At 51.4% G+C, this 7,580-nt stretch overlaps 1 pseudogene across 1 annotated transcript in view; it reads right to left on the bottom strand.

Moving 5' to 3' along the window:
• Positions 1 to 4,867: 4,867 nt before the first annotated feature.
• The window catches only part of LOC311119954 (F-box/LRR-repeat protein 18-like), a 6,345-nt pseudogene continuing 3,632 nt past the window's right edge, over positions 4,868 to 7,580 (bottom strand). Inside the window, exons 2-3 of the transcript in view lie at positions 7,197 to 7,414; positions 4,868 to 5,428 (exon numbers count right to left, since the gene is read on the bottom strand). The product of the transcript in view is annotated as an F-box/LRR-repeat protein 18-like (transcript). The remainder of the gene's footprint in view (positions 5,429 to 7,196; positions 7,415 to 7,580) is intronic.

The following is a 7,580-nucleotide window of genomic DNA, read 5'->3' as shown; positions in this document are numbered from 1 at the left end:
GTCTGGGTAGGATCTGATATGATTGTCACGGGTCTGGGTAGGATCTGATATGATTGTCACGGGTCTGGGTAGGATCTGATATGATTGTCACGGGTCTTGGTTATGTGTAATTTTATCTGACATGTCCAGAAGGGCCCTACAGTTCCGACTGCTGCAGTAGACATATCATTTATGCTGCTGCTCTGGCTTGTCACCGGAGTGTAACGTGGCGCTTCTTGTTGGCCAATCAGAAGTCATCAAAGCTGCAGTGGGCTACAGTCACAGAGCCTCGCTCCGTGTGGTGAAAAGTTAGACGAGTTCTTATTTGTTACTGTAGAATGAGAATGCACTGCAGCCTCAATTAGCCTAGCTAGCTGGTTTGATGCAGTCAAGACGGGTGAAGCCTCAATTAGCCTAGCTAGCTGGTTTGATGCAGTCAAGACGGGTGGAGCCTCAATTAGCCTAGCTAGCTGGTTTTATGCAGTCAAGACAGGTGAAGCCTCAATTAGCCTGGCTAGCTGGTTTTATGCAGTCAAGACAGGTGAAGCCTCAATTAGCCTGGCTAGCTGGTTTTATGCAGTCAAGACGGGTGAAGCCTCAATTAGCCTAGCTAGCTGGTTTTATGCAGTCAAGACGGGTGAAGCCTCAATTAGCCTAGCTAGCTGGTTTGATACAGTCAAGACAGGTGAAGCCTCAATTAGCCTAGCTAGCTGGTTTTATGCAGTCAAGACAGGTGAAGCCTCAATTAGCCTAGCTAGCTGGTTTTATGCAGTCAAGACAGGTGAAGCCTCAATTAGCCTGGCTAGCTGGTTGTATGCAGTCAAGACAGGTGAAGCCTTAATTAGCCTAGCTAGCTGACAGGTACTAGGTAATCATATTGGATGATAAATAACCTGGCTACGGCAGCTGTTAGTCCACTATAGTGTGAGTCGGCTTGGTTGGTTACTGTCTCTCGTCTCTCCCTCCCTGCTCCCTGTGTCACTAGCTCCCAGTACAGCTCCTCCCCACCTGTTAGAGACACCTCTCTCTCCCTCCCTGTGTCACTAGCTCCCAGTACAGCTCCTCCCCACCTGTTAGAGACACCTCTCTCTCCCTCCCTGTGTCACTAGCTCCCAGTACAGCTCCTCCCCACCTGTTAGAGACACCTCTCTCTCCCTCCCTGTGTCACTAGCTCCCAGTACAGCTCCTCCCCACCTGTTAGAGACACCTCTCTCTCCCTCCCTGTGTCACTAGCTCCCAGTACAGCTCCTCCCCACCTGTTAGAGACACCTCTCTCTCCCTCCCTGTGTCACTAGCTCCCAGTACAGCTCCTCCCCACCTGTTAGAGACACCTCTCTCTCCCTCCCTGTGTCACTAGCTCCCAGTACAGCTCCTCCCCACCTGTTAGAGACACCTCTCTCTCCCTCCCTGTGTCACTAGCTCCCAGTACAGCTCCTCCCCACCTGTTAGAGACACCTCTCTCTCCCTCCCTGCTCCCTGTGTCACTAGCTCCCAGTACAGCTCCTCCCCACCTGTTAGAGACACCTCTCTCTCCCTCCCTGTGTCACTAGCTCCCAGTACAGCTCCTCCCCACCTGTTAGAGACACCTCTCTCTCCCTCCCTGTGTCACTAGCTCCCAGTACAGCTCCTCCCCACCTGTTAGAGACACCTCTCTCTCCCTCCCTGTGTCACTAGCTCCCAGTACAGCTCCTCCCCACCTGTTAGAGACACCTCTCCCTCCCTGCTCCCTGTGTCACTATCTCCCAGTACAGCTCCTCCCCACCTGTTAGAGACAACTCTCTCTCCCTCCCTGTGTCACTAGCTCCCAGTACAGCTCCTCCCCACCTGTTAGAGACACCTCTCTCTCCCTCCCTGTGTCACTAGCTCCCAGTACAGCTCCTCCCCACCTGTTAGAGACACCTCTCTCTCCCTCCCTGTGTCACTAGCTCCCAGTACAGCTCCTCCCCACCTGTTAGAGACACCTCTCTCTCCCTCCCTGTGTCACTAGCTCCCAGTACAGCTCCTCCCCACCTGTTAGAGACACCTCTCTCTCCCTCCCTGTGTCACTAGCTCCCAGTACAGCTCCTCCCCACCTGTTAGAGACACCTCTCTCTCCCTCCCTGTGTCACTAGCTCCCAGTACAGCTCCTCCCCACCTGTTAGAGACACCTCTCTCTCCCTCCCTGTGTCACTAGCTCCCAGTACAGCTCCTCCCCACCTGTTAGAGACACCTCTCTCTCCCTCCCTGTGTCACTAGCTCCCAGTACAGCTCCTCCCCACCTGTTAGAGACACCTCTCTCTCCCTCCCTGTGTCACTAGCTCCCAGTACAGCTCCTCCCCACCTGTTAGAGACACCTCTCTCTCCCTCCCTGTGTCACTAGCTCCCAGTACAGCTCCTCCCCACCTGTTAGAGACACCTCTCCCTGCTCCCTGTGTCACTAGCTCCCAGTACAGCTCCTCCCCACCTGTTAGAGACACCTCTCTCTCCCTCCCTGTGTCACTAGCTCCCAGTACAGCTCCTCCCCACCTGTTAGAGACACCTCTCCCTCCCTGCTCCCTGTGTCACTAGCTCCCAGTACAGCTCCTCCCCACCTGTTAGAGACACCTCTCTCTCCCTCCCTGTGTCACTAGCTCCCAGTACAGCTCCTCCCCACCTGTTAGAGACACCTCTCCCTCCCTGCTCCCTGTGTCACTAGCTCCCAGTACAGCTCCTCCCCACCTGTTAGAGACACCTCTCTCTCCCTCCATGTGTCACTAGCTCCCAGTACAGCTCCTCCTCACCTGTTAGAGACACCTCTCTCTCCCTCCCTGTGTCACTAGCTCCCAGTACAGCTCCTCCCCACCTGTTAGAGACACCTCTCTCTCCCTCCCTGCTCCCTGTGTCACTAGCTCCCAGTACAGCTCCTCCCCACCTGTTAGAGACACCTCTCTCTCCCTCCCTGTGTCACTAGCTCCCAGTACAGCTCCTCCCCACCTGTTAGAGACACCTCTCTCTCCCTCCCTGTGTCACTAGCTCCCAGTACAGCTCCTCCCCACCTGTTAGAGACACCTCTCTCTCCCTCCCTGTGTCACTAGCTCCCAGTACAGCTCCTCCCCACCTGTTAGAGACACCTCTCTCTCTCCCTCCCTGTGTCACTAGCTCCCAGTACAGCTCCTCCCCACCTGTTAGAGACACCTCTCTCTCCCTCCATGTGTCACTAGCTCCCAGTACAGCTCCTCCCCACCTGTTAGAGACACCTCTCTCTCCCTCCCTGTGTCACTAGCTCCCAGTACAGCTCCTCCCCACCTGTTAGAGACACCTCTCTCTCCCTCCCTGTGTCACTAGCTCCCAGTACAGCTCCTCCCCACCTGTTAGAGACACCTCTCTCTCCCTCCCTGTGTCACTAGCTCCCAGTACAGCTCCTCCCCACCTGTTAGAGACACCTCTCTCTCCCTCCCTGTGTCACTAGCTCCCAGTACAGCTCCTCCCCACCTGTTAGAGACACCTCTCCCTCCCTGCTCCCTGTGTCACTAGCTCCCAGTACAGCTCCTCCCCACCTGTTAGAGACACCTCTCTCTCCCTCCCTGTGTCACTAGCTCCCAGTACAGCTCCTCCCCACCTGTTAGAGACACCTCTCTCTCCCTCCCTGTGTCACTAGCTCCCAGTACAGCTCCTCCCCACCTGTTAGAGACACCTCTCTCTCCCTCCCTGTGTCACTAGCTCCCAGTACAGCTCCTCCCCACCTGTTAGAGACACCTCTCTCTCCCTCCCTGTGTCACTAGCTCCCAGTACAGCTCCTCCCCACCTGTTAGAGACACCTCTCTCTCCCTCCCTGTGTCACTAGCTCCCAGTACAGCTCCTCCCCACCTGTTAGAGACACCTCTCTCTCCCTCCCTGTGTCACTAGCTCCCAGTACAGCTCCTCCCCACCTGTTAGAGACACCTCTCTCTCCCTCCCTGTGTCACTAGCTCCCAGTACAGCTCCTCCCCACCTGTTAGAGACACCTCTCTCTCCCTCCCTGTGTCACTAGCTCCCAGTACAGCTCCTCCCCACCTGTTAGAGACACCTCTCTCTCCCTCCCTGCTCCCTGTGTCACTAGCTCCCAGTACAGCTCCTCCCCACCTGTTAGAGACACCTCTCTCTCCCTCCCTGTGTCACTAGCTCCCAGTACAGCTCCTCCCCACCTGTTAGAGACACCTCTCCCTCCCTGCTCCCTGTGTCACTAGCTCCCAGTACAGCTCCTCCCCACCTGTTAGAGACACCTCTCTCTCCCTCCCTGTGTCACTAGCTCCCAGTACAGCTCCTCCCCACCTGTTAGAGACACCTCTCTCTCCCTCCCTGTGTCACTAGCTCCCAGTACAGCTCCTCCCCACCTGTTAGAGACACCTCTCTCTCCCTCCCTGTGTCACTAGCTCCCAGTACAGCTCCTCCCCACCTGTTAGAGACACCTCTCTCTCCCTCCCTGTGTCACTAGCTCCCAGTACAGCTCCTCCCCACCTGTTAGAGACACCTCTCTCTCCCTCCCTGTGTCACTAGCTCCCAGTACAGCTCCTCCCCACCTGTTAGAGACACCTCTCTCTCCCTCCCTGTGTCACTAGCTCCCAGTACAGCTCCTCCCCACCTGTTAGAGACACCTCTCTCTCCCTCCCTGTGTCACTAGCTCCCAGTACAGCTCCTCCCCACCTGTTAGAGACACCTCTCTCTCCCTCCCTGTGTCACTAGCTCCCAGTACAGCTCCTCCCCACCTGTTAGAGACACCTCTCTCTCCCTCCCTGCTCCCTGTGTCACTAGCTCCCAGTACAGCTCCTCCCCACCTGTTAGAGACACCTCTCTCTCCCTCCCTGTGTCACTAGCTCCCAGTACAGCTCCTCCCCACCTGTTAGAGACACCTCTCTCTCCCTCTCTCTCCCTCTCTCTCCCTCCTCTCACACTTTATCAGCTCTGATTTAATAAAAGGAGCTTAAAAAAATAATTTTCTGCTTCTTCTCGCTCTTGGATCAGGTCTGGATCCGACCAGGTCTATATGGAACGGGTCTAGTTGTCCTCGGGTCCGTTCGGATCGGGTCTCTATCTTAAACAAAATAATTTATGCATTTTGGGTCCGGGTGGGAAAGCCCCAGGTCCATTTCGGAACGGGTCTAACTTTTTGGACCCGTGAAGACCTCTAGTCTGAGGAGCTCTGATTGGCCAGATGCCTCTTCACTCTCTGGCGTCACCATGGTGATGAGGTCTTAGGTGCTCTGATTGGCTAGATGCCTCTTCACCCTCTGGCATCACCATGGTGATGAGGTCTGAGGGGCTTTGATTGGCTCGTTGCCTCTTCACACTCTGGCGTCGCCATTGTGATGAGGGCGGGGCCTGGGCAACGCGGCTCTGGAAGAGGGTCAGTTGATCGAGCAGTGGGAGGGGCATGTCTCTGATGACCAATGGAAGGTCTTCATGGAGCAGTGGGTAGATGACCACACTGAGGGCCGGACGATCCACAGAGAAACTAGAGGAAGGGCAGGGTTTCATTATATAGAAATATCATTATATAGGAATATCATTATATAGGAATATCATTATATAGAAATATCATTATATAGGAATATCATTATATAGGAATATCATTATATAGAAATATCATTATATAGGAATATCATTATATAGGAATATCATTATATAGAAATATCATTATATAGGAATATCATTATATAGAAATATCATTATATAGAAATATCATTATATAGGAATATCATTATATAGAAATATCATTATATAGGAATATCATTATATAGAAATATCATTATATAGAAATATCATTATATAGGAATATCATTATATAGAAATATCATTATATAGAAATAACATTATATAGAAATATCATTATATAGAAATATCATTATATAGGAATATCATTATATAGAAATATCATTATATAGAAATAACATTATATAGAAATATCATTATATAGAAATAACATTATATAGAAATATCATTATATAGGAATATCATTATATAGAAATATCATTATATAGAAATATCATTATATAGAAATATCATTATATAGAAATATCATTATATAGAAAATAGAAATAACATTATATAGAAATATCATTATATAGAAATATCATTATATAGAAATAACATTATATAGAAATAACATTATATAGAAATATCATTATATAGAAATAACATTATATAGAAATATCATTATATAGAAATATCATTATATAGAAATAACATTATATAGAAATATCATTATAACTTGACCGACAGACTCACCGATCAGACAGAGACAGACTCACCGATCAGACAGACCCACCGATCCGACAGACAGAGACAGACTCACCGATCCGACAGACAGACAGACCCATTGATCCGACAGAGACAAACAGACTCACCGATCCGACAGACAGAGAGACAGACCCACCGATCCGACAGAGACAGACCCACCGATCCGACAGAGACAGACTCACCGATCAGACAGAGACAGACCCATCGATCAGACAGAGACAGACTCACCGATCAGACAGACAGACTCACCGATCAGACAGACAGACTCACCGATCAGACAGAGACAGACTCACCGATCAGACAGAGACAGACTCACCGATCAGACAGACAGACTCACCGATCAGACAGAGACAGACTCATCGATCAGACAGAGACAGACTCACCGATCCGACAGAGAAACCCACCGATCCGACACACAGACTCACCGATCCGACACACAGACTCACCGATCCGATAGACTCACCGATCCGACAGACAGAGAGACAGACTCACCGATCAGACAGAGACAGACTCACCGATCCGATAGACTCACCGATCCGACAGACAGAGAGACAGACTCACCGATCAGACAGAGACAGACCCACCGATCCGATACACAGACTCACCAATCAGACAGAGAAACCCACCGATCCGACAGACAGACAGACATGCTCACCGGTCCGACAGACAGACCCACCGATCCGACAGACAGACAGACAGACTCACCGATCAGACAGACAGACTCACCGATCAGACAGACAGACAGACAGACTCACCGATCAGACAGACAGACTCATCGATCAGACAGAGACAGACTCACCGATCAGACAGACAGACTCACCAATCAGACAGAGACAGACTCACCGATCAGACAGAGACAGACCCACCGATCAGACAGAGACAGACTCACCAATCAGACAGAGACAGACACCGATCAGACAGAGACAGACTCACCAATCAGACAGAGACAGACCCACCGATCCAACAGACAGAGACAGACTCACCGGTCTAACAGTGTTTTCTGCAGTGTGCGGCACGCCACCAGAGTTCCGCCCAAGAACATGTGACACACCATGACGTCACGGCAACGCTCCATGAAGGTCACCACGGCAGCGGGGTGAAGGTTCCGTTCCGAGAGACGAGACAGAGGCGGCGGAGACGAGAGCAGCATGACAACGCCTCCCAGAATGCACCGCTACACACCAGGTAGGGCTGCTCCAACCTAGACACACACACACAGACACACACACACAGACACACACACACACAGACACAGACACAGACACACACACAGACACACACACACACACACACAGACACACACACACACACACACACACACACACAGACACACACAGACACACACACACACACACAGACACACACAC

Source organism: Coregonus lavaretus (genome assembly GCF_964263955.1).
Source record: "Coregonus lavaretus genome assembly, contig: HAP1_SCAFFOLD_3198, whole genome shotgun sequence".
In the NCBI taxonomy this organism is placed as follows: domain Eukaryota; kingdom Metazoa; phylum Chordata; class Actinopteri; order Salmoniformes; family Salmonidae; genus Coregonus; species Coregonus lavaretus.
This window is presented reverse-complemented; position numbering and strand designations above follow the sequence as displayed.